This window comes from Lotus japonicus, chromosome 4 (genome assembly GCF_012489685.1).
Source record: "Lotus japonicus ecotype B-129 chromosome 4, LjGifu_v1.2".
Classification (NCBI taxonomy): Eukaryota; Viridiplantae; Streptophyta; class Magnoliopsida; order Fabales; family Fabaceae; genus Lotus; species Lotus japonicus.
Window position 1 is genome coordinate 54,466,091 of NC_080044.1, and position 26,822 is coordinate 54,492,912.

The window sequence follows — 26,822 nt, forward strand, 5'->3', positions numbered from 1 at the left end:
AAGAAACAGATTACCTTTAGTCGGGAGTTGTACGTACTCCACTACCCATTCGATAATCTTACCATAGTGGAGCATCAAGAAAATAAGATTCAAAATAAAACTATTAAAATGGAAACAAATAAGTGAATGCAAAACAATAGAGAAATGAAATTAGTCATTATCTTTGACTCATGCAAAATCTCAAACGTGATGGGAACAATGAAGCTAGTCATGACAAAGTATGAACTTTTACTTTATTGTCTATGTACATATGATTGTGTCTATATGTAAATGTCAAGGGTGTGGATACTTTGATTGTAATTATGTGATATGTGCATTGCAAAGAAGAGCTTAAAATGTAAATCAATTTTAAACAAGGGAACGGGAAGCCAAGAGTCAAATTAAATTTAAATAAACTAATAAATAATAATTTATCACCAATTTTTTTTGTCTTTTACTCATTTACAACCATACCGTTTTTAATATAATATATATAGTATATAATTGAAAAAATCTACATGGAACAAAATAAGGAGAAAAAAGGGGAGACTCTTGAGTTTTTTTTTATTACATGGAGGAATAAAGCCCAAAAGACTCTTGAGTTTTTAGTAGGGTAGTTTAGGAATTGAGCATACATAATTAGTAAAAATATTCATGAAAGGGTTTTACATCGGAAAGATAAATTACACCCTCCAGGGATTGATCCCTAAACCTCCCTCACCCAACCTACATGTTCCCTAACTCTTACCATTTGAGTTATCATTCGAGGACATATGATTTATTATTAAGGATGAGAATTTCATATTTTTAATATAATCATCAATGTGTGTGTGAGATATCTACTACTTCTTATTCATGAGTTTAGATTTCACTATTCCTACAAAACAACCAATCACATTACGCCATCTGTCCTTATTTTTGTTACTTTTTCAAATTTTTTTTTCATCTCCACCGTTCATCTGATTTTCTTCTTTTTCCTGATTTCCTGTTTTTTGACCTACTTCTACGTCACATGAGTGTACTCTCACCCATCCATCGCAGCTCAGTGTTTCCTCTCCAATGTCATCATCGTCCGCTGGCTACTTCTATTGCTTGCTCATCCATATCTACAGCTCAGTTTCTCATCTGCTCCCGTCAAATCGCATCTCTGCTTCATTCAATTGCATCCTCGCCGACCTTCCGTGTTCAAGGAGGTTTCGCTCGCCGAAAATGGTGGAACCAGCCATATTTCGACAGGTACCTCCATTCACTGTTATTTGTTCATCCTTCTTTCTAAATTCCAGATTTGAGTGCATTCCCAAGGAGCAAATCTCGGATGAGTAATCCTTTCGTCTGTTTCCAGTCTAAATCACTTTAAATGTTACTGATTTAATTTGATTTTTTCATCCACAATGTGAACTTGATTTTTGGAGTAAACATTTTAGGTAGTAGATTTCTCTATAAATACTCCCTATGTGGTGAAGGGAGAGTCATCTACCACCATCGCTCTCCCTCTCTGAGCGGAGTCATCGTTGGGTCGCAACGGAAAAAGCCACCAAAATGCATTCATTCAGGTACAGAGCCAACGCTCTGCTCTTATTTGCCATAATCATTCTGGCCTTTATGTGCGGCATGTTCCTTCTCTGATACACTCAATTCCCCTTCTCCCTCTGTCCAAGTCCCGATCCTGAAGATCAACTGGTTTCAAAAACAGCCCAACGACAATGACATTGAATATATCAGAAGATTTGTAGTCTTGTTCTTGGAATGAACATTGAAGAGAGGTATAGTACCTAGAGGTAGAGGATTGTGCTAAGAGAGAATGAGAATGAGAGAGAGAGTGCTGAATTTCATGCGTGATTTTCTCAAATGAGCTCAAAAGTCCCTTACACTTGATAACCCCTAGAGGGGCAACGCCCAGCATGTATCCCGCCCTGAGGCGGGGCCCTGGCCTTCAGTTGGGCCTTGACCTCGGAGGCCCAATTGGCCCAAAAGGTAGTACCCAAGCTCTATAAATAGGAGGTAGTTATCAAGTGTAAGGGACTTTTGAGCTCATTTGAGAAAATCACGCATGAAATTCAGCACTCTCTCTCTCATTCTCATTCTCTCTTAGCACAATCCTCTACCTCTAGGTACTATACCTCTCTTCAATGTTCATTCTGCATATCTCGGACGCGAACCCTGCTGTTGAACTTTGCCGCCACGCGCTGCTTCATCGCTGTTTCCCGAATGTGCGCCTCGTCGCGCGTTTCCGACAAAAGGTCCAGCTCCATCGCCATGTTGGCCTGATTTTCCCCTTCAAAACCTGGTTGAGTCCGCCATGTAAAGTTGTCAATCTCCACCGGCAACATGGCATCTACCCCATAGGTCATTCTAAAGGGGGTTTCCCTTGTAGTAGATTGCTCGGTGGTGTTGTACGACCACAGCACCGCCGGAAGTTCATCCAACCAAACTCCCTTAGCCTCCGCAAGCCGTCGTCTTAGTCCTCGCAGGATTACCCTGTTTGCAGATTCCACCTGCCCGTTCGTCTGCGGATGCTCAACAGAGGCGAACCTCATCTGTATGCCCATTTCCCTGCAGAACTCCCTTGTTTGGCTGCTTGAAAACTGGGTCCCGTTGTCAGATACGATCGCCCTTGGGATCCCGAACCTGCAAACAATACGCTTCCAGTAGAAATTGACTATCTTTGCAGAAGTAATCTTGGCCAGGGGTTCAGCCTCAATCCACTTAGTGAAGTAGTCCACCGCCACTAATATAAACTTCATTTGTGCCCTGGCGGTCGGAAAAGGTCCGACTAAGTCCACACCCCACATGGCGAAAGGCCACGGGGCGCTCATCGTTATCAACTCTTTTGGCGGTGCCTTAGACAAATCCGCGAACACTTGACATTTCTTGCACTGCTTCACGAAGTCCATACAATCTTTCCTGAGGGTGGGCCAGTAAAAACCCGCCCTCAACACCTTGCAAGCCAAAGACCTTCCTCCGATGTGGCTCGCGCACACTCCTTCATGTACCTCAGACATTATCGCTTCGTACTTCTCTGGCGGTACGCATTTCAACAATGGCGTTGAGAAACCACGTCGATACAAGTGTCCGTCAATGAGAGTATAGTGGCTCGCCTCCCGCCGTTGTTCCTTCATGCATTGCTCCACTTCTGCCGGGTCCCCCGCCAAGATAGATATTATGGGACCCATCCATGTCCCCCCTCTGTTCACGCAGGCCATGAGCTCGCCTTCGATGCTTGGGTACGCCAGCGTTTCCTGAATCACACTTTTGTTATTGCCGGGCTTCCGCGTGCTCGCCAATTTGGCCAGCGCGTCCGCCCGCTGATTTTCTGCCCGAGGAACGTACTCCACCACGACCTCTTGAAAAAGTGTCATCAAATACCGTACCCGCTCAAGGTACTTGATCAGAATCTTTGACCTGGAAAGTTCCCTTCACTTGATTCTCCACCAATTGTGAGTCCGTTCTTATCAACAAACTCCCGATCTTCACTTCCCGCGCCAACTTCAATCCGGCGATGAGAGCTTCATATTCTGCCTGGTTGTTCGTTGCTTTGAACTCGAATTTCAGGGATTGCTCCAACACTAGTTCCCCCAGCCCTTCTAACGTTACTCCCGCGCCGCTGCCACTACTATTGGAGGATCCATCCACGAAGAGAGTCCACTGAGTGTCCACTCTTTCAAACCGATCTGGAGTCAACTCGACCACAAAGTCAGCTAGTGACTGCGCACCAACCGTGCCCCGCTTATCATATTGCAAACCATACTCTGACAATTCAACCGACCAGGCGACCAATCTACCTGATAAATCCGGTTTTTGTAATACTTGTCTCAAGGGCAAATCCGTCCGCACCTTCACGGGAAAACTCTGAAAATAAGGTCTCAACCGCCGGGCGGTGACGAGGACCGCCAGCGCCGCCTTCTCAATTTTCTGATATCTGACCTCCGCGCCCTGGAGTGTGTGACTAACAAAATAAACAATTCGATGCTCGCCATCTATCTCCTGCAACATCACAGAACTCAGAGCACTATCGCTCACAGCAAAATACAAATGCAGCGGGTGTCCCTGTATTGGTTTCGACAAGATTGGCGGTGACGATAGGAGTTCCTTGAGGTGAACAAAAGCTTCCTCACACTCCGCCGTCCACTCAAATGCGACATTCTTGCGAAGACACTTGAAAAAAGGGAAAGATCTGTCACCAGACTTGGGAAGAAACCGAGATAATGCTGTTATTCGCCCTGTTAAACGTTGGACCTCTTTCACATTAGAAGGGCTTTTCATCTGCTGAATCGCCTTGCATTTTTCTGGGTTTATCTCGATTCCTCTGGATGTGATCATGAATCCCAAAAACTTGCCACCCTGAACACCAAAAGAGCATTTCTCCGGGTTGAGGCGCATATTGTGCTTCCTTATCTCGCCAAATGCTTCCTCCAGATCTTGATGATGGTCTAAACCACGTACTGATTTAACAATCATGTCATCAACGTAAACCTCCATGTTTCTTCCCACCTGCCCAGCAAAAACCCTATCCATCAATCTTTGGTAGGTCGCCCCAGCATTCTTTAGTCCAAACGGCATGGAGCGATAACAATAATTGACTCTGGCGGTCATAAAAGCTGTTTTGTCCTCGTCTGCCGGGTGCATGCGGATTTGATGATAGCCAGAATAAGCATCCATCAAGCTAAGCAGTTCGTTGCCCGAGGCACCATCAACAAGGCTATCGATGCTGGGAAGGGGATACGAATCTTTTGGACATGCTTTGTTTAAGTATGTGTAATCTACACACATTCGCCATTTCCCGTTCGCCTTCTTCACCATTACGACGTTCGCCAACCACGTCGGATACTTCACTTCCCTGATGAACTCTGCCGCCAGCAACTTGTCGACTTCCTGTTGCACCGCCTTCCCTTTTTCGCCACCCAAGCGCCTCCTGAGTTGTGAAACTGGCTTGACACTTGGATTCAATGCTAATCGATGGCATATGAAGTTTGGATCAATTCCAGGCATGTCTTTGCAGCTCCAAGCAAACAAGTCTAAGTTCTCCCCAAGCAGTTTTGTCAGGCGCGTCTCCTGCTCTTCCGTCAGTCTGGTCCCAATCTTCAAAGTGCGATCGCCAAACTTTAGCGCCTTCGTTTCCTCAATTGGCGTGGGCCTATTTATTCGCCCCTCGCCCCGGGGATCAAGATTTTCATCCGAAGCTTCGATTTCATAACATCTATGACCAACCAACGCACTCTTCTTGCCATACAAGTTAAGGCAATTATTGTAACACTCCCTCGCCATCTTCTGGTCCACCTTCAGCTTTCCCACCTTTCCACTGCTTAGCGGATACTTGACCGCCAAGTGGGCTGTTGAAATTACAGCACAAAGGCGATTCAATGTATTTCGCCCAATGATGACATTGTAAGATGCCACCACCTGGAGAACCAGATACCTTACCTTCAAAACCCTGGCACACTCATCTTCCCCAAATATTGTGTCTAGATCAATGTATCCCCGCACCATTACTTGCTCCCCCGCGAAACCTACCAAGGTCCCCGCATATGGAGTCAGATCATTGTCAGTTAGTCCCAACTTGTCAAATGCATCACCATAGATAATATCAGCCGAACTACCCTGATCCAGGAGTACCCTTCTAACGTTGAAACTGTTCATCCTTAACTGCACCACAATCGGGTCGTCCTTATGAGGCTTTATCCCCTCAAAGTCCGCCATCGAGATTGTTATGTCAGGGTGTACGAATCCAAAAGCGACCTAATGAACGGAATTAACGGCACGAACATGGCGCTTACGCGCCGCATGAGTGTCGCCACCGCCGCCAAATCCCCCGGCGATGGTGTTGATGGTCCCGACGGGCGGTCCTGAGTGTTGAGCGAACGTGTCATCAGCCCCTTTTATGGCGATAGCCGCTGATTCTTGCTTTTTCTTGCCCTTAGTGTCCGCTCGCTCCTCCTCCCGCTTGTGCGCTTTGTTTTGATCGCCACCGTTGCGCCACAGACCTTGACGATTTCCTTGATATCCCGCCCGAATCAATTTATCAATCTCCCGCTGCAAAGTCCAACAGTCATCCGTATCATGCCCGGCGGACCGGTGGAACTCACACCACTTCTTGGGATTGGCGTCCCGTGGCTGATACTTTGGGGCCTCCGGTTCATCCACTAGATTTGCGTCCCTCGCCCCTCGGAGCATATCCGATAAATCTGTGTTCATCACCATATCAGTTTCCTCCCGCTGGCGATGAAACTTAGATTGCCAAGGCCGACGTTGTTCATAATCATCGCGCCGTGGATACAACTGTTCCTTGGTCGGTTTGAATACCGACTTCCCCTTACCTGGTCTCTGCTGCTTGCCATCCCCCTTATCTTCGCCGCTCCTATCTTTTTTCGCGCACTTGGGCGACGTGTCGCCCTTTTCCAACTTCGCGCGCTTTCTTTTGAAAGCGTCGTCATCCTCGTCGAGAATATAAGTGCTGGCACGAGCACGCATCTCTTCCATCGAGCGCGCCGGCTTACGTGTCAATTTGCTGTTCAACCCTCCCGACAGCAAACCGTTTTTAAATGCTAAAGCACAAGCTCGAGGCTCCTCGTCCTCTACCTTGACCGACGCCGCGCTGTACCTTGCCATGTACTCTTTCAGTGACTCCCCTTCTTGCTGGCGAATATTGTATAGGTCATTGATCGTCACCGGCTGATTCTTATTTGCCGAGAATTGCACTAGAAACTTGGATGAGAAGTCTCTGAAATTTGAAATCGATCCTCGCGGCAAAGTTGTGAACCACGCCATCGCCGTCGATTTGAACGTCGATGGAAACATCCTGCACTTCACCGCATCTGACGCCGCAATTATCACCATCTTCGTATTAAAATACAGAAGATGATCCTTCGGATCGGAATCTCCGCTGTAAGAATCCAGAACTAACGTTTTCATGTTATCCGGAATCGCCACACTCTCAACATCTTCCGAGAACGGACGGAACTCAGCCACGAAATCTGCTTCTCTGCTTCCATCATCTCGCTGCTCGCGACGGTAGAAATCTAACTGAGCCTGTAGATGCTCATTCCGCTGCTGGATGTTGCCAATGCTGCGCATCAAATGGCGCCATTGCTCCTGTGTCACCGCCGGTTGTTGTTCCGGAGCAGGTGAATTCTCTGGTGATCGCTCCAGAGATCCCACCTGTGAAGGCGATGGAGGAGGTGGTGGTGATGGAGGAGGAGAAGGCGACTGTACTCCTGCCGTTCGTACCGGAGAATCCAGGACCACACGATGAGGCCGCCGAGGCGGCGAAATCCGCTGTCGCATTGGTGAATGATGCTGCCTCCTGCGTCGAGTCTCCATCCAAACCAGAAATGATGCAAACTCGATCGAAAAACCAACACTAGTCACAGAATCAAAATCAGAAAACCAGAGAATTGCCTAATCACAATCAGAGGTAACTTCATGCACAATCAATCCACGTGAATGGGAGTAGAAAGTTTACAGTCCCCACAGACGGCGCCAAATGTTCTTGGAATGAACATTGAAGAGAGGTATAGTACCTAGAGGTAGAGGATTGTGCTAAGAGAGAATGAGAATGAGAGAGAGAGTGCTGAATTTCATGCGTGATTTTCTCAAATGAGCTCAAAAGTCCCTTACACTTGATAACTACCTCCTATTTATAGAGCTTGGGTACTACCTTTTGGGCCAATTGGGCCTCCGAGGTCAAGGCCCAACTGAAGGCCAAGGCTCCGCCTCAGGGCGGGATACATGCTGGGCGTTGCCCCTCTAGGGGCTCGCCCAGTCCACTAGTCCACAAGACACCGAGCTCGAAGTATGAGAGCTAAGTGTGTCTTTTAAATGCTTTTACATATGTCTTACAGTACACCGGAATCTGCACTGCCAACATGGCTTGAGAAAAGAGATGTAAACTATATCGCCAACATGGCATGAGCAAAAGGAAACTAGCATTTTCAGTTACCCAGTCCACTGACTTGACGAGCAACCCGAGCTGGCAAGTCCACAAGTCCACGAGCGGCGAGAGCGATTACTTCGTATTGGCGATAAGTTGGAGCAGATGTATGATCGTTCGCCGGCGGGAAAGGTGGCAGGCATGGGTCACGTGCTGATCATTCAATCATTGACTGGCGGTAACCCCGGCGAGCGACTGAACTTTGTTGTTGGTGTCACCTGTCAGGCGATGGTGTTTGATCTTTATAGTGGCGAGGCTTTTCGCGCTTCCCTTATTTTAAAACCCTTTCAAATCCCTATCTGCCCCACGTGACTGCCCCACGTGATGTGTCAGTTACATCAATTTCCCTCTTTCTCCGGAACCGTCACTTCACCTTTCATAACCGTCCCATCGTGCGCAGTAACTCCCCATTGCACGCGACCCACCTCCCCATTGCACGCGACCCACCTCCCCAAAACCATCATGACTTCCAACCTTCCACACGCGTCCAACACGCGTCACCCTTCCAGCTTCCCCCCTTCTCCTATAAAAACCCTTCTTCCCCACAGTCATCCCTTTCCGAGACCTCTCTTTACTTCCCTAATCGCTTACCAAACTCCCTCTGCCCACTTCCGTTCCGGAGCCGTCGCTTATCACCCTTTCCGCTACCCACTCTTCACATCCTACTCCGGTGAGTCCCACTGTCCTTATCTTTGCATCATACACATACTCATCTTTTCCTTTCTTTCACTTCACTGTCTTCTAAAAATGGCTTCAAGCCCTACCTCCCCTAACCACTCCTCTTCTTCCTCCGGAAGCGACCCTGATGCCACCGCCGCCGGCGGCCTCCGTTTAGAGGTCCCGGAGATCCCACCTTACCGACTAAAAACCTACGCCACTCTGCCCCTTCCAGTCCAAATAGCCCCCACTCACGAGGCTATAGACCAACCTTCTATTTTCCAGAATAGCGATCTCATCGTGCAGTTCGTGAACTCCCTGGGTGGTTTGTCTAATGACGATGAGTTTAACGCCAAACTCAGGATCTGGATTTGCAGTCCTGGGGATCGCCCCTGGCTTCATAAGCCAGACGGCGACGTAAAGAGATCCCATTTTTTCTTTGCGTACGAATACATGTTTAGCGAGCTTGGAATCAGGCTTCCTTTCTCGCCTTTTGTCCAAACCGTCCTCCGCGACATCAACGCGGCTCCCTGCCAACTCCACCCCAACGCCTGGGCCTTCATTCGATGTTTTGAAATCTTAAGCGCCGCTGTCGGCATCGCCCCATCCCCCACCAGTTTCTTCTACCTCTACGACGTCGACCCCAAGTCCATCAAAAACAAAGGATGGATTTCCTTGAAGGCCCGAGCCGGCCGGAAGTGCTTGCATCCCCACAAAAGTAACGAGAAGTCCTCCTTCGCGCGGAAGTACTTCCGTGTGGCGGTTCATCCCGCCTACCCAGAGGCATTCACCCTTAGAGACGGGACCGCCCTTTTTCCTCTTTACTGGACAGAGAAGCCCAATGGGATCACCGATCCCTCAGAGGAATCTTTGTCCGCCAACGACAAAGCCTTTCTTAATCTCCTGGCCCCACTTCCCATCCTTGACTGCACAACAGTCCTTGAGGGCGCTGACCTCTCAAGAACTCCCAAATATTTAGGTTGTCCATAGCTCACTTTTATTATTGACATTTCCTTTCTCGTCTCCTATGTTGTCACTGATCGTATTTTTTTATTGTTACAGAAGATATGAATTTCACGAACGCCGAGCTCCTGAAGGCCTGCGAGAGGAGAATGGCTCGCTTTTCCCCAAAATTCAACGCTGAGGGCGACGTGAAAAAGCGGGGCGGTGCTGAGAACCAAGCCGAGAGCACCAAAGCTCCCAAGAGGAGAAGATTGGTCAAAGCCTCCTCCGGCGCCGGCACATCCAACCCTGGCGCTCAGCCCACCACTGCTGCTGCGCCTAAAGGCAAAAATGTCACTGAAGCCTCCGTCGCCGCGGCTACCGAGCCAACCACCGTACCAGCTTCTACTCCTGCCACCGCCGGTGCGACCGCTGCTGTTGCCGCTGAGTCCACTGCTGGCGCCACAGCCGCCTCCGTCGGTGCCACAACCACCAACATTTCTCAATCCTCAGCTGCCGAGAAACTCGCCGGCGTCAACGCCACAAAAGCTGCCGCGTCTTCCGACACTCCTGTTGGAGAGAAGGAAAAAGAAAATGAAACCCCGAAGTCTCCCTCTCGCCAAGATGCACCTCCTAGCCCGCCCTCAACACATGATGCGGGCTCCATGCCTTCCCCGCCTCATCAAGGGGAAAAATCCTGTCCTGGCGCTGCCACTACCTCTGAAGCGGCTCAAATTGAACAAGCCCCTGCTCCCGAGGTCGGTTCATCAAGCTATTATAATATGCTCCCCAACGCCATTGAACCCTCAGAATTCTTACTTACTGGTCTTAACCGTGACGCCATAGAAAAAGAAGTTTTGAGTCGGGGCCTTAATGATACCAAGGAGGAGACTCTTGCTTGCCTCCTACGCGCTGGGTGCATCTTTGCCCACGCGTTTGAGAAGTTCAATGCCGCCACCGTTGAAGTTGAGCGGTTGAAGGCCGAAAGTGCTAAGCATCAAGAAGCCGCCGCTGCTTGGGAAAAGCGTTTCGACAAACTGGCGACGCAGGCAGGAAAAGACAAAGTCTATGCCGACAAGATGATTGGCACGGCGGGAATTAAAATCGGCGAGCTGGAGGATCAGCTGGCGCTGATGAAGGAAGAAGCAGATGAGCTTGATACAAGCCTTCAAGCTTGCAAAAAGGAAAAAGAGCAAGCTGAGAAGGACTTGATCGTCCGAGGCGAGGCGCTGGTTACTAAGGAGTCAGAGCTCGCCATACTGCGCGCTGAGCTGGAGTTAGTGAAGAAGGCGTTGGCGGAGCAAGAGAAAAAGTCTGCGGAGTCCTTGGCCTTGGCGAAGTCTGACATGGAGGCGGTGATGCAGGCTACGTCTGAGGAGATCAAGAAAGCGACCGAGACTCATGCCGAGGCCCTCGCCACGAAAGATGCTGAGATTGCTTCCCAACTGGCAAAGATCAAAAGGCTAGAGGACGAGCTGGCGACGGAGAAGGCCAAAGCCACTGAGGCGAGGGAACAAGCCGCTGACATCGCCCTTGACAACCGCGAGCGCGGTTTCTACCTCGCCAAAGATCAGGCCCAACATTTGTACCCGAACTTTGACTTTAGCGCCATGGGAGTGATGAAAGAGATAACCGCCGAAGGACTGGTTGGTCCCGACGATCCTCCCCTGATTGACCAACACCTCTGGACAGCGACTGAAGAAGAAGAGGAAGAAGAAGAACAGGAGAAAGAAAACAATGAATAATGTAATTTTAACATTACTTTAGCTTTTACTGTCACCTTGTAGTGTACTTTTCCGCCATTCGTCTATGTTTAAGCAACCCTTCGCCATAGCTTTTTATATCGCCGTTGGATATTTTGTAAATCATGTTGGAATGCTTCCGCCGTACACTTTTTAGTCGCCGCCTTCTTATGGCTTAAGAATAAGTTTCATAGTTTAACCCCTCAACACGCCAGAGTAGTAAAATACTCAACATCCTGAGTGACCAAGCACTCGCCTTCCACCTTATTCATTCGCCGACCTTATATCTTGCGCTATTTTTCACGCGTCATATGATTGAATTACGCCTAACGATTTCGTGCCTTAATTTTTACTAGGACTTGTTGCTTGGTATTCCACCACCAAGACTTTAGACGTTTTCCCCAAAGGAAGAAACGACCTCTATTCTCGAGGACTTCGCCCGGGGCTTTGCCCGCTCGGGGCTTACAATGCTTGGATCCCAATGGCCATTTGGGGGTCCCAAGACTTTTGCCTAGTTAACGGCGCTCGTCGTATTCTGGCGAGACTTACCCAGCACATCGTTTACGGGACCGGCGATCACGTCAGACTTTCCGGAGGGTGATTCCCAGGCGTCAAAGGCCATTTGTGGAATCGCCGCAACCTTCAGGGTTCCAGCAAGCCCCTTTGGGGATCAAGCTTGTCCCACTTAGTGATCGCCGTAATTCTTTATGTCGATCGGCAATTCCGATCGTCAGGGAATCCCAGGAATTTTTGGACACGAATTTCGTGAATTTTCGTTTTATTTTATTGATGGAGCGCCTCATTAAAAAACTCCTTTCGGAGAAAAAGAGCACGCTTTGTTATTGCAATACATTGGAGAATTTGAAAACACTTCGGAAAATTTTAAAGATATCTGGCTCCGGCGACTCCGCCTTGTTCACTTTCTCGCCTGCGATCAACTATAATAGTAGCGCAAGCTCAAACCATTGAACGATCGAGGTAACCGCCTTCCATCAAGCTCTTCTAAGTGATAGGCCCCATTACCAAGAACTTTAATAATGCGGTAGGGCCCTTCCCAGTTGGGAGTAAGCTTGTTCCCCGGGGCTCCCGATCGCCACTTGAGGACCAGGTCGCCGACCTGCATATCTCGGACGCGAACCCTGCTGTTGAACTTTGCCGCCACGCGCTGCTTCATCGCTGTTTCCCGAATGTGCGCCTCGTCGCGCGTTTCCGACAAAAGGTCCAGCTCCATCGCCATGTTGGCCTGATTTTCCCCTTCAAAACCTGGTTGAGTCCGCCATGTAAAGTTTTCAATCTCCACCGGCAACATGGCATCTACCCCATAGGTCATTCTAAAGGGGGTTTCCCTTGTAGTAGATTGCTCGGTGGTGTTGTACGACCAAGTCTCTTTTCACGTGGAACACAAAACAGGTTTTTGTATTTATAGCTGCTGAATGTGAAACTCCAAAACATTCCTTGAACCAGATATCCTAGTGGGATGGTTCATTCCCTCTAAAAAGCATGCCAAGTTTTGGATCCACACATCAAATAAGTACCACTTCATTGATCAGGGAAGCAATTTGTGTGGTAAAGAATTCAACTTGACTGTGCACTGGCATGTTATGCCAAAGACTGGCAAAAGGTTAGCAGATAAAATAGTTATACCAGGTTACCGATTGCCTGAGGAATATAGATGATGATGCCTTCTTGTCATGTTAATGTTTTAGCTGTAACTTTAAAGAGCTAGGATCAGAGGAAAGGATTTCATGTTTTGGATGTTGGAAATCAATATGATTTTTAACTTTGAACACTTGCACATCCGAAATTTGGTTGTGAGTATTTTCATTCATCCTGCTTTCCCCTATCCCATTTGTACCTTTGTTCAACCATTTGTGTATTTTCACTGATTTCTCTGATGTCTGAAATAGCTGCAGGCTGGAAAAAGTTATCAAACTGCATTGTGTAAGACCCGGATTTTCAGAACAAGTTAAGTTTCCGACTCACACGTAGAAATAGTGTAAGCGTGACAGGAGTTTGACATTTGAGAAAGATTAATGAAGAAGAAAGTTCAGGAATTGCTTGAGGAATGTTGCGTAGCTGTTTTCGGAGTTAGTGCGAGTCGTCTGCACACCTGCCTTATGGCAAGCGTGTCCAGAATAGGCTATTTCGCTCTTAAAGCAACGTTTTGAGTGAGATTTCGAACTCTCGGAAAATTTAAAGATTCTTTTTATTTTTCCATCGACCAGCGTTTCATTTCGGAACTCTGGACTGTACGCACGATAGGTTTCACTTTTCGGATGTCCGCCGACGCTAATTTCTTTGCTTCGAAACCCTATTTTCGAGCAATGGATGAATACTTTTTCTATTCGGGACTTCTAACGAAGATTCCGTCCGCGATGTCAGATTTGTTTCGACGTTTCCAATCTTTCTTCTGTTGGAAGTTTTGTCGTTTGAGCATCACAGCAAAAAGTAGTTTTTCGGGGCAGATTAACCGACACCGCTTTTGAGTTTTTCGATATCGTTTTTCCCAAATCTTAGATGTTTGTTTTGAGTTCTGGAATTCTGACGCTAGAATCTCTCTTAGAATTCCACGGTGTTCGTGCTGCAAAAATCGGAATCGCGAAATTTTCATTTTCCCGCGATTTCGCCCGCCTATAAATAGGCGAAAAAGCTAATATCCTCTTCATTTTCACCATTTTGGCCGAGAATTGTAGAGAGAGAGGGAGAGGAGAGATTTTCGTGAAATCTTGACCAATCTTCGTGCAGTTCGTCCCTACTTCTAGGTATCAAGGTAACTAACCCGATTCCTACCTCTGATTGTTGTTTCTGTTGCGTTTCTGAAGCCGTTTCTGTGCTCTAAGTTTTGAGCTTTTTCTAAAATTGTCTGATTTCTCTGATTTCTCGCTTGGGTTATGTTCCTTATGTCCCCCTGAGTCTAAAACCTCTGTCAGTAAACTCTGATTGCGATTCAGTTGTCCAGGATCTGAAAAATTGACTCAAAACTCTTTTTGTCTCACATTTCGAAACTTTATTGTCGTAAAGACTTAATATGACTTCGTGCCTTTAGGATTTGTTGTCACGGATATCATGAGGATCGTTGCTGTCAAATTTGTTTTCAGAACTGATAACTTTGAAGTTTTGAGCCTTTATTTTGGACCAAAATGCCCCTGCGTAGTCGTATTTCGGCCCGATTGTCCGAAAATTGTTCTGACAGTTTCTTTGCCTTAGTTTTACCCTAAAACTACCTTGTAAACTGATTTGATCGAAGAAAAAGAGCCGAAGCCCTTTTCTCCTTTTGGCCGTGGGTTTTTCCTAAGGGGAGGGGAGTTTTTCGTTTTCGAAAACTTGTCCTTTCGTACCTGTTTGTCGTATTCTGAAGCTTTGATGCTTTGTCTATCGTTTATGTATTGTATTGCGATCGAACTAATCGATTTTGTGTGGTTTCTGCTTTGTTTTTCCTCCGAGGTTCAGTTGAAGGAACTTTGGAAGTTTCAAGGCATTCCTGTGAAGGAGATTTGATTTGCGAAGCTGGATCAGCTCGAGGTTAGGGCAACTTACTATATATTAGCTATGACTGCATGATAGGCGTCGATAAATTCGACTTATGTTTTATCTGATGTTGTTTTTGATGATGAGTTGATGTTATGATGCTTTTCCATACTTGTGATGTTGTGCTTTTGTTGGATTGAGCGTTTTGACGCAATTTCGGAGTGGAGATTCATTGATCTGGTGATCTTTGATATTTCGGGTTGGATGAACAACCCTAGGCAAGTCCAAATGTGGGGTTTGAGACTTAGCCATATGTTGGAATTCTTAGACTTTCCCCAGGAAATGTATTTTGGGTGGTTGATCTTTGAAAACTTAGAATGATAGAGCTTTGAAAAACTAAAGACTTGGGAAACTTAGACTTTGAGAAATAAACTCATAACTTGACTAATTCGAATTGAAACAATTTTTATTAACGTTTAAGCATAGGAGAACTGAAGGGGAAAATATTTACGAAAGACGGGGAAAAGTCGACTTTGTTGTGGGTTTGGAGAGTTATCGGAATTGGGGGAAGCCACTAAGGTGAGCTATGGTGATGATTGAAAGTCACCGAGTACTCTAGTACTCTTGGGGATTGTTGTGGAGCCGTGTTGTATTGACCGACACCTAGTGCTCTTGTTGTTTGGGCTGTGTTGTATTGACCGACACTAGACCCTTGTGTATTCTGTGGATGGAGTTGTGTTGTATTGACCGACACTTACTCCGAGTTGTGTTGTATTGACCGACACTAACTCATGGGTTTGTTGAGATTGGGTTGTGAGCTAAACACTTTCGTGGTAAGGGCGATTCGTTGTTTGGCTAACCACGTTGCATTCAATCGGGTGAATAACGGGAATGGTTCACCTGTGCATATCATGGTGAATAACGGGAATGGTTCACCTTGCATTAATGATGAATAACGGGAATGGTTCATCATTCGGTGAATAACGGGAATGGTTCACCAAGGATGAATAACGGGAATGGTTCATCCAGGACGGATTTCATCCAGGATGGATAACGGGAATGGTCCATCCATAGTGAAAATGCTTCACTTGTGGCGAACGGGAACGCGTCACAAATCCGGATACATATTGTGCATTTCACGCATACATTCATGCTGACTGAGATTGTGTGCTGTTTGTTTATTGAAGCAATGTTAGAGCCATAACATGCTAGGATTGTTTATATGTATATATATCAACATATATCTATACCCCATATCACATGTTGAGTGTATATCTACTTATTGCTGTGAGTTGACCCTAGCGCCTTGGCTTTGTTTGTATGTTTGTGTTTGGGCGGTCGGCCTGCTGCCAGATGTCGATGGCCGACTGGTGTTCGATGGTCTCTCCCTCGGGGGGGATCAGATATGAGCTTGTGGATCGGGATGCCCCCACCGCTTGGGTGATCGATGTTGTGGGTCATCGAGCGACGTACCGGGGAAGGGTCATGGAGGACCGGACTGACGAGTGTGAACATCTGACGAAAGAAGTTCTACGACGCATGGAGCTGAGCTTCAACTTGCCGTCTTCAGTTCGCCGAGGACTCGGATGTGTGAGCAGTTATGGGTTGGTAGAGTTAGGCAGGCGTCATATTTGTGTAGAGCTCTGATTCGTTTTGCTTTTGGGACGGGGTAGGTTCCCGACGCATGGCTTTTGTGTGGTTCTCTTATTGAGGGATCACAGTGAGTCAGTCGGACTATAGGAGTCTTTGCTTAGGCCATTTTGAGGCCGACTTTCTCCCAGTGGATTGTAATTATAACCTTTTCACTTACACTTCTGGGTCTGTATATATTTGCCTAAGGGCACACTACTTTGGAGTCACTGCGAGTGCGCGTGACATGGGAGTGCAGCTGAGGCTGTACACGTGTATATATTTGTGTGTTGGTTGGGTTTTGTCTTTATTTTCTATTGCTTGATTTAAAAGGTATCAAACAAAAAAAAATTACCTGTTTTCAGCGTAAAGTCTATTTTTGGTTACTAAAGTGACACCTGGAAATCGGGGTGTTACATTGTGGTATCAGAGCTTAGTCGAGTCTTTTGGGAGTCTTTGGGGAATAGGTCTTCTGTGCTAGGTTGTGTGACTCTGCAAAGAGTGAAAATTGATTGTCTGCAGAGCGATTTTCGCTCTAATTGCTTGCGTTACTACTCAATCGGATTGAGTGGTTTGTCTAGTGCTACCGTATGGTTAGTACTAATCGGACGTTCGATGGGATATAGGATGGTGGATCTTAACCGGATGGCGGAGGCTACACGTGAGCATCATCAACGACTGATGGCGACAGCAATGTATCAATAAAGAGGAATGAACCGAATTGGAGCTGGGGGACCAATGAGGTCAGGTTCCCAAGGCTACAACGGAAGGAAGAGTTACCATAAGTGGGGACCATATCAGCGTTCCGAGGGAAGAAATCTTATCTCAAGAGTCTACAAACCAACGACTGCTGATACTGGAGGGGAGCCAGTTGGTGACAAAGGTGTGACATGTACTCGTTGCAGAAAGTTTGGGCATTTTGCTAACAAATGCTCAGTGATTGGACGGAGATGCTTCAAGTGTAACCGAGAGGGGCATCTAGCTGTGAACTGCAAGACCAAAGAAAGTCTATGCTTCAATTGCAACCAACCGGGACATTTCTCCCAAGATTGCAAGGCACTCAGGGGCGAATCATCAGGGAATGTTGGGAAAGGAAAACAACTTGCTACAGAGGAAAGGATTCATATCAAGGGAGGAGCAAGAGTTGAGGAGTCGAACGAGGAAGAACGTGGGAACGATGGTAATATTTTAACTGTTCTTTTACTCTAGAATAACTTACTCTTTTATATTCAAGCGAGTGTGACGCGCCTAACTTGTATTTACTACTTAGACTATGATCCTATGATTATTATCCCTAGTAGGACCTTATTCGAAGTTGCTCGTGATTTAACTATAGAGGTTACACGAGATCTAGAATAGCACGCGGAGCTAGGGAGTTGTTTTACCGAGGCGTTGATAAGGAAGCTAGGATCTCAGGGAAATTCCTTATGGGTACGAATCGTAGGATTTTAGGGCGTTTAGTTTTGAAGCGGAGTCGTTAGAGGATCTTTCGGCAAAAGGGATTCATTCGACCGAGTGTTTCACCGTGGGGAGCGCCAGTGTTGTTAGTCAAGAAGAAGGACGGAAGGTCGAGATCGTGGGTGGATTATCGACAATTGAACAAGGCGACGATCAAGAACAGATACCCGTTGCCGAGGATAGATGATTTGATGGACCAACTACGAGGGGCTACCGTATTTTCCAAGATAGATTTGAGGTCAGGCTATCGTCGGATCAGAGTGAAGATTGAGGATATACCGAAGACTGCTTTCAGGACACGTTAAGGACACTACGAGTACCTAGTGATGCCGTTTGGAGTGACGAATGTACCTGCTGTTTTCATGGATTACATGAACCGCATCTTTCAGGAGTTCTTAGATCGGCGTGTGGTGGTGTTTATTGAGGACATATTGATCTATTCGAAGGACGCGAATAAACATGAAGGACATTTGCGCCAAGTTTTACAATTGTTGAGAGAGAAAAAGCTGTATGAGAACCCTTCCAAGTGTGAATTCTGGCTGGAGGAAGTCAATTTCTTAGGCCATGCTATCTCGAAGGAGGGCATAGCTGTGGATCCAGCGAAAGTGGAGACTGTTTTGGCTTGGGAGCAACCGAAGATGGTGACAGAGATCAGAAGTTCTGTGGATTTAGCTGGATATTATAGACGCTTCATTGAGGGATTTGCCAAGATTGTTGGACCTTTGACTCAATTGACGAGGAAGGATTAATCTTTTACATGGATTGAGGGTGTGTGGTTCCGTAGCAGAATCGTTAGGAACTTGATATCAGGATATTTGTGGTTACTGGATGTTAGGATCTCATTGTCTGTTCCAGTGGGTTTTTCTAAATTTCCACCTTCGATGTATTAGGCCTGATCAACCTAATATTGAGGGGGTGATATTCGGAATCACAGCTGATAATGGACCTTGATAGAAGGATGTGTAAGATGAATTTGAATTGATTGAGGATTAGTCGGATTTGGGAGGAAAGTTCGTGTTAAGCATTTGATTGTACAAGATTAAGATTTGAACCTTTGGAAGTTGATGATTTTCGTATAGACATTGATTGGTTAGTTCGTGTGATTACTCCAAGTAGAGGTAGACTAAGCCAATAGAATTGATGTTGGAAAATCTTTAAGTATTTTCTCGGAAGTTATGAAGTCATAGGTTATGTGATTTCTGACGTGGGATTATTAGAGATTAGATAGGTTGGATTTAATATCCGGTTATAGATGATTGTTTGATGGTAGCGAGATTGAGAAGAATTAACTCTGAACTAGATTGTTATAGTCGAGTTCGAGGAATAAGTTTTGCTAAGCGTTGGATTAATATGTGGAGACATTATAGTCTTAAGAGATGAATTTTCGCTTGAAAAGTGTTGAATTAATGATTAAGTTGGAGAAAGAAAGTTTTAGCATAAGTTGAATACTTGAGGCTGGTGATATGGATTCCAAGGAAATATGCTGAGATTACTAAGTGAGATTTACTAAGTTGGATTGAAATCTTAGGGTTAAGATTGAATCTTGAGAGTCGAGAATCGCATACGAGTAAGAGATCTTACAGTTGTAGCTGTGACAATAGGAGTTGAATCTTAGAAGAATGAAGACCTGGAGATGGGTTTCGGGTTAAGACCATTGAGGTATAATATAAGAGTGATCTTGAAGTAAATGAATCTTGGGTTGTGTAGGGTCATAAGGTTGGTTATAAGTTGGTGATCGATTGATGTTGATCATGAGGTTGCAGACATAATGAGCCATGTGATATGATTTGAATGATGTTAGCATAATAAGTTGTGGATGTGAAAGCATGACGACACTGGTCAGGTCGTTTGGGTAAGTGAAGGAGTTATAGTTTTTAAGAAACGGATATTCATTTAAGAAGTATTGAAGGATTAAAGGACATTAGAGGACCAAACTTGGAGAAGGTTTAGGTTTTAAATCTATGAATGTCTGTCTAAGGTGTGAAGGACTCAAAGTTTGTCAGAATTTGATTGGGAGATTAAGAAGTTGATTGACGAGATGGTGGTTGAGTCCCAAAAGGAGGGTGTTGGTGTTAAGATGAATACTTGAAGTTGTTATGTTTGGACAAGTTTCTTAGAGCTTAAGAGTGGATGAAACTTTTTTTATGGATTTTGATGATGCATATTACGGTTAACAAGTGAATTTTACTAAGGTTGAATGAGAATCCTAGGGCTAAGGTTGACCTAGTGAGCTGAGATTCATGTACACATACGAGATTTAGTGGTGTTAGCGGTTACGATAGAGTTAAATCTCAGAATGTTGAAGGATCGGATGATAAGATGGCTAGTTAAGTCCCTTGAGGTATAGTTATGATGTAATCTACTAGAGGATAAGTCTCGATTTATGCGAAGTGTTAGGGATTTCAGTAAGTGTAAATAGGTTTGAGTGAGGGAAGTTCTAAGGAAGAAGACGATAATAATGGATTGTTAGATATTAAGAAGAGGATTATCTTATAAGTTGTTGGTAACTTGATGTTGAAAGGGATAAGATTAGTGAAGGACAAGAAATAAGGACATAAGTCGATTTTTAATTCGAATGGTGACTAAGTAGGAGATTGATTTCATTGTGCGAGTGATGATAGTTACGAAGTTGGATGTGACGTTAATGGACTATTAGATTCCAACGCAATGTTTCGTCTAAGAGTTATCGAACGAACAAGTGATGGACTGTAGATGAAGATCACGAGGACAAGTTGAGTATCTACTTTGAGATGACAGAGAGGCACTGAGTTTAAGAAGAATTCCGGACGACCGAAAGTAAAGAAGTAAGTGGCTAAGGTTGTGCGACTGCACGGAATGCCAACCGGTATCATTTCAAGCAGAGGTCCGACGCAAGTAATCGAGTCAGACGACATGAGGTTGAATGATGTTTTGTCTTTTGAGACGCCGATAGTTAGCAGTGGGGATAGAAGAGTGAAACAGTTAAGGGGAAGGCAGATTGCTTAAGTAAAGATTTTGAGGAACAATGACACAGGCACTACTACATGGGAATTGGAAGATAAGATCAAGGAACTGTATTCCGAACTTTTTGCAGAGCTCTGAGTTTCGAGGACGAAACTTTCTTTTTGGAGGGGAGTATTGTAAGACCCGGATTTTCAGAACAAGTTAAGTTTCCGACTCACACGTAGAAATAGTGTAAGCGTGACAGGAGTTTGACATTTGAGAAAGATTAATGAAGAAGAAAGTTCAGGAATTGCTTGAGGAATGTTGCGTAGCTGTTTTCGGAGTTAGTGCGAGTCGTCTGCACACCTGCCTTATGGCAAGCGTGTCCAGAATAGGCTATTTCGCTCTTAAAGCAACGTTTTGAGTGAGATTTCGAACTCTCGGAAAATTTAAAGATTCTTTTTATTTTTCCATCGACCAGCGTTTCATTTCGGAACTCTGGACTGTACGCACGATAGGTTTCACTTTTCGGATGTCCGCCGACGCTAATTTCTTTGCTTCGAAACCCTATTTTCGAGCAATGGATGAATACTTTTTCTATTCGGGACTTCTAACGAAGATTCCGTCCGCGATGTCAGATTTGTTTCGACGTTTCCAATCTTTCTTCTGTTGGAAGTTTTGTCGTTTGAGCATCACAGCAAAAAGTAGTTTTTCGGGGCAGATTAACCGACACCGCTTTTGAGTTTTTCGATATCGTTTTTCCCAAATCTTAGATGTTTGTTTTGAGTTCTGGAATTCTGACGCTAGAATCTCTCTTAGAATTCCACGGTGTTCGTGCTGCAAAAATCGGAATCGCGAAATTTTCATTTTCCCGCGATTTCGCCCGCCTATAAATAGGCGAAAAAGCTAATATCCTCTTCATTTTCACCATTTTGGCCGAGAATTGTAGAGAGAGAGGGAGAGGAGAGATTTTCGTGAAATCTTGACCAATCTTCGTGCAGTTCGTCCCTACTTCTAGGTATCAAGGTAACTAACCCGATTCCTACCTCTGATTGTTGTTTCTGTTGCGTTTCTGAAGCCGTTTCTGTGCTCTAAGTTTTGAGCTTTTTCTAAAATTGTCTGATTTCTCTGATTTCTCGCTTGGGTTATGTTCCTTATGTCCCCTGAGTCTAAAACCTCTGTCAGTAAACTCTGATTGCGATTCAGTTGTCCAGGATCTGAAAAATTGACTCAAAACTCTTTTTGTCTCACATTTCGAAACTTTATTGTCGTAAAGACTTAATATGACTTCGTGCCTTTAGGATTTGTTGTCACGGATATCATGAGGATCGTTGCTGTCAAATTTGTTTTCAGAACTGATAACTTTGAAGTTTTGAGCCTTTATTTTGGACCAAAATGCCCCTGCGTAGTCGTATTTCGGCCCGATTGTCCGAAAATTGTTCTGACAGTTTCTTTGCCTTAGTTTTACCCTAAAACTACCTTGTAAACTGATTTGATCGAAGAAAAAGAGCCGAAGCCCTTTTCTCCTTTTGGCCGTGGGTTTTTCCTAAGGGGAGGGGAGTTTTTCGTTTTCGAAAACTTGTCCTTTCGTACCTGTTTGTCGTATTCTGAAGCTTTGATGCTTTGTCTATCGTTTATGTATTGTATTGCGATCGAACTAATCGATTTTGTGTGGTTTCTGCTTTGTTTTTCCTCCGAGGTTCAGTTGAAGGAACTTTGGAAGTTTCAAGGCATTCCTGTGAAGGAGATTTGATTTGCGAAGCTGGATCAGCTCGAGGTTAGGGCAACTTACTATATATTAGCTATGACTGCATGATAGGCGTCGATAAATTCGACTTATGTTTTATCTGATGTTGTTTTTGATGATGAGTTGATGTTATGATGCTTTTCCATACTTGTGATGTTGTGCTTTTGTTGGATTGAGCGTTTTGACGCAATTTCGGAGTGGAGATTCATTGATCTGGTGATCTTTGATATTTCGGGTTGGATGAACAACCCTAGGCAAGTCCAAATGTGGGGTTTGAGACTTAGCCATATGTTGGAATTCTTAGACTTTCCCCAGGAAATGTATTTTGGGTGGTTGATCTTTGAAAACTTAGAATGATAGAGCTTTGAAAAACTAAAGACTTGGGAAACTTAGACTTTGAGAAATAAACTCATAACTTGACTAATTCGAATTGAAACAATTTTTATTAACGTTTAAGCATAGGAGAACTGAAGGGGAAAATATTTACGAAAGACGGGGAAAAGTCGACTTTGTTGTGGGTTTGGAGAGTTATCGGAATTGGGGGAAGCCACTAAGGTGAGCTATGGTGATGATTGAAAGTCACCGAGTACTCTAGTACTCTTGGGGATTGTTGTGGAGCCGTGTTGTATTGACCGACACCTAGTGCTCTTGTTGTTTGGGCTGTGTTGTATTGACCGACACTAGACCCTTGTGTATTCTGTGGATGGAGTTGTGTTGTATTGACCGACACTTACTCCGAGTTGTGTTGTATTGACCGACACTAACTCATGGGTTTGTTGAGATTGGGTTGTGAGCTAAACACTTTCGTGGTAAGGGCGATTCGTTGTTTGGCTAACCACGTTGCATTCAATCGGGTGAATAACGGGAATGGTTCACCTGTGCATATCATGGTGAATAACGGGAATGGTTCACCTTGCATTAATGATGAATAACGGGAATGGTTCATCATTCGGTGAATAACGGGAATGGTTCACCAAGGATGAATAACGGGAATGGTTCATCCAGGACGGATTTCATCCAGGATGGATAACGGGAATGGTCCATCCATAGTGAAAATGCTTCACTTGTGGCGAACGGGAACGCGTCACAAATCCGGATACATATTGTGCATTTCACGCATACATTCATGCTGACTGAGATTGTGTGCTGTTTGTTTATTGAAGCAATGTTAGAGCCATAACATGCTAGGATTGTTTATATGTATATATATCAACATATATCTATACCCCATATCACATGTTGAGTGTATATCTACTTATTGCTGTGAGTTGACCCTAGCGCCTTGGCTTTGTTTGTATGTTTGTGTTTGGGCGGTCGGCCTGCTGCCAGATGTCGATGGCCGACTGGTGTTCGATGGTCTCTCCCTCGGGGGGGATCAGATATGAGCTTGTGGATCGGGATGCCCCCACCGCTTGGGTGATCGATGTTGTGGGTCATCGAGCGACGTACCGGGGAAGGGTCATGGAGGACCGGACTGACGAGTGTGAACATCTGACGAAAGAAGTTCTACGACGCATGGAGCTGAGCTTCAACTTGCCGTCTTCAGTTCGCCGAGGACTCGGATGTGTGAGCAGTTATGGGTTGGTAGAGTTAGGCAGGCGTCATATTTGTGTAGAGCTCTGATTCGTTTTGCTTTTGGGACGGGGTAGGTTCCCGACGCATGGCTTTTGTGTGGTTCTCTTATTGAGGGATCACAGTGAGTCAGTCGGACTATAGGAGTCTTTGCTTAGGCCATTTTGAGGCCGACTTTCTCCCAGTGGATTGTAATTATAACCTTTTCACTTACACTTCTGGGTCTGTATATATTTGCCTAAGGGCACACTACTTTGGAGTCACTGCGAGTGCGCGTGACATGGGAGTGCAGCTGAGGCTGTACACGTGTATATATTTGTGTGTTGGTTGGGTTTTGTCTTTATTTTCTATTGCTTGATTTAAAAGGTATCAAACAAAAAAAAATTACCTGTTTTCAGCGTAAAGTCTATTTTTGGTTACTAAAGTGACACCTGGAAATCGGGGTGTTACACATTGCTTTAAGGGTAAAAGAACCTCATAAGCAGAATTGTGCAATCTTTCAATGGGTTTCCACATATCTAATGCTTTTACTGACATGGTGAATTTATTTTTTAACCTTACCTCCACATCCTTCCGTTGAAACAATTTCCCTTTTAACATGAACTCGTGCTCCAGCAAATCACTTTTTGGATCATATTCTGCTCTGCATATCAGTAAAAGATGCAATCATATCTCAATAATTTAAAATTTGAAATGAAAATAATGCAAATTAATTAGTGATACATGTAAGTCCTTGTGAGTTCATCTAATCTAACACCATGATTGCAGAAAGATATTGAAGTGGGTAGCCACTCTGTCACAGGTATGCCACATACAGCTGCATAATTAGCATAACCATGCCTCAAGCTATATATTGCAGCTGAAGTTCATCACATATCATTAAAATTAAAACTTAAATGTATTCTATGGCTTACTTTATATAGACTAACCACTACATTATTTAACAAAATGTTTTATGTTTCCTTACTCCTTAGCTTTGAGTACCTTATAACATTCATTATGTCCTACATCTTATAATTTTCCATGTGCATATGTCCCTCATGGGGGAAATGATGGATGGAATTTTTCATCCATTTTCTAAATTTTGTGAGCATTCTCTCATGCACCTTGTCATCCATAACACTTTTATTTTTATGGTTTCTCCTTCTTTGGTTCTCAGCCCTTATCCCCATCTACCCATAGAAAATTCAGGTCCAAAAATATCACAATGTTTCAAGAAATTTTGTTGAGTAAAGCCTACTGTACATTTCAGGTTGTTGTAGAATGTAGACTGTCCAAGGAGACACCTGGTTGTTTCTGCCATTTAATGTAGAAAACTTGAACCCAAGGCAATGGAAGATAGATGTTTTAATTGAATTTTGATATAAGGAAGTAAGATAGACATCACCACAGTATAGGATAATAGGCATAGGGAGTAAGGAATTTAATTAGCTTCTTTCAAGTTATTTTTCTACATCATTGGTTGGCTACGTTCATATATTGGTTGGCTACTTTCATGTATAGTTTTGTTCTACTATTTTTTTTTAATCTTATTGAGGTAATAAAATGCTGCTGTTCCTCATAGATTCCAAAGGCCTTCAGGAGTAATTCCTTCTTCAATGCTGGGTTTGGAGGCTTTTACAGGAAGTCTTGATGACTTTGGCTTTGAAGATAATCTAAGTTTTAATGATATGAATTTGACTTAATAATGCAGTTGCTGATTTTTTCTTTAAAATCAATACCAAGTTGTTGTACCTTCTCTTTTCGGTGTTTCACTACCAAATGTGTGTGTGAGAGAGAGAGAGAGAGAGACATACAGACAGAGTTCAGTGACTGTGTTAAAGAATTAGTGAATTAGTTTTGATCCATTAAATTGGCATGTATATTAGGACTAAGTTTATGATGTGGATGAAGTTAAGCAGCAGCTTTTGTGTTCCCGCATTTTATTCTCATCCCTATCCTTTCAGGTTGTGCATGATAAGTGTGACTGGTGATTCTTGTGATTGATTTTGGTTGAATGACTACAGATAATACAAATGGCAGAGTTTCACATAATATGGCTTCATTTGAATGAGCTGAAGTTACAGACATTTGGACATTCTCTTCAATAATATTGATGGCATTCATTGTTTGGTGTTGCTTCTTATTGCAAGCTCTTGCTATGCTTATATTTTTTGTGTCGAAAGTAACATATCCTGATGATTGTTGTAGTTCTTTCTTAGTCGATTGTAACACACATCTCTATATGTTTTAAATTTGAGTCTTCACTTCGGACAATGAAACTATATTTATATACCCTCATTCTCATTTATGTATGTAACTTATCTCTTTAAAATACATATCCTCTCTACTTTCCTTGAAGCTTGGCTCTCACTTAAAATTAGTGTAAAAAAAAACTCCAATTCAATTGTACGACAACAACAACGAAAGCTTTATCCAACTAAGGTCGGTTATATGGATCACTCGATCCATTTGTTACTAATTATTTTTAACGTAATTTTTTTCCCATTGAGATCATTGTGGTTCTTATTATGGGTTCAACTGAAAATAACATAAGGGAGTTTTTAATTTGTAAAAGAAAAGTTTCCGGATAAGTGTTTTCCTTGCTCAGTTTATCAAGTTGCTACTAACTCTTTTCAAATTAATATGTTTGCTTGCTAAATGTTATTATTTAATTTTCCATTTCTTGAATTTCTTTTTATTGGTGATGAAAGATTAATTTTACCATTCTATTTTTGAATCTTTCAATTAAATAAAAATATTCACGTTTTCAATGAATGAGTCCGAATTTTCTGATAAA

At 44.2% G+C, this 26,822-nt stretch overlaps 1 pseudogene; it reads left to right on the forward strand.

The window, feature by feature from the left end:
• The first annotated feature begins 1,518 nt into the window (after positions 1-1,518).
• LOC130709937 (signal peptidase complex subunit 3B-like) lies at positions 1,519-12,923 on the forward strand (annotated as a pseudogene).
• The last annotated feature ends 13,899 nt before the right edge of the window (positions 12,924-26,822 follow it).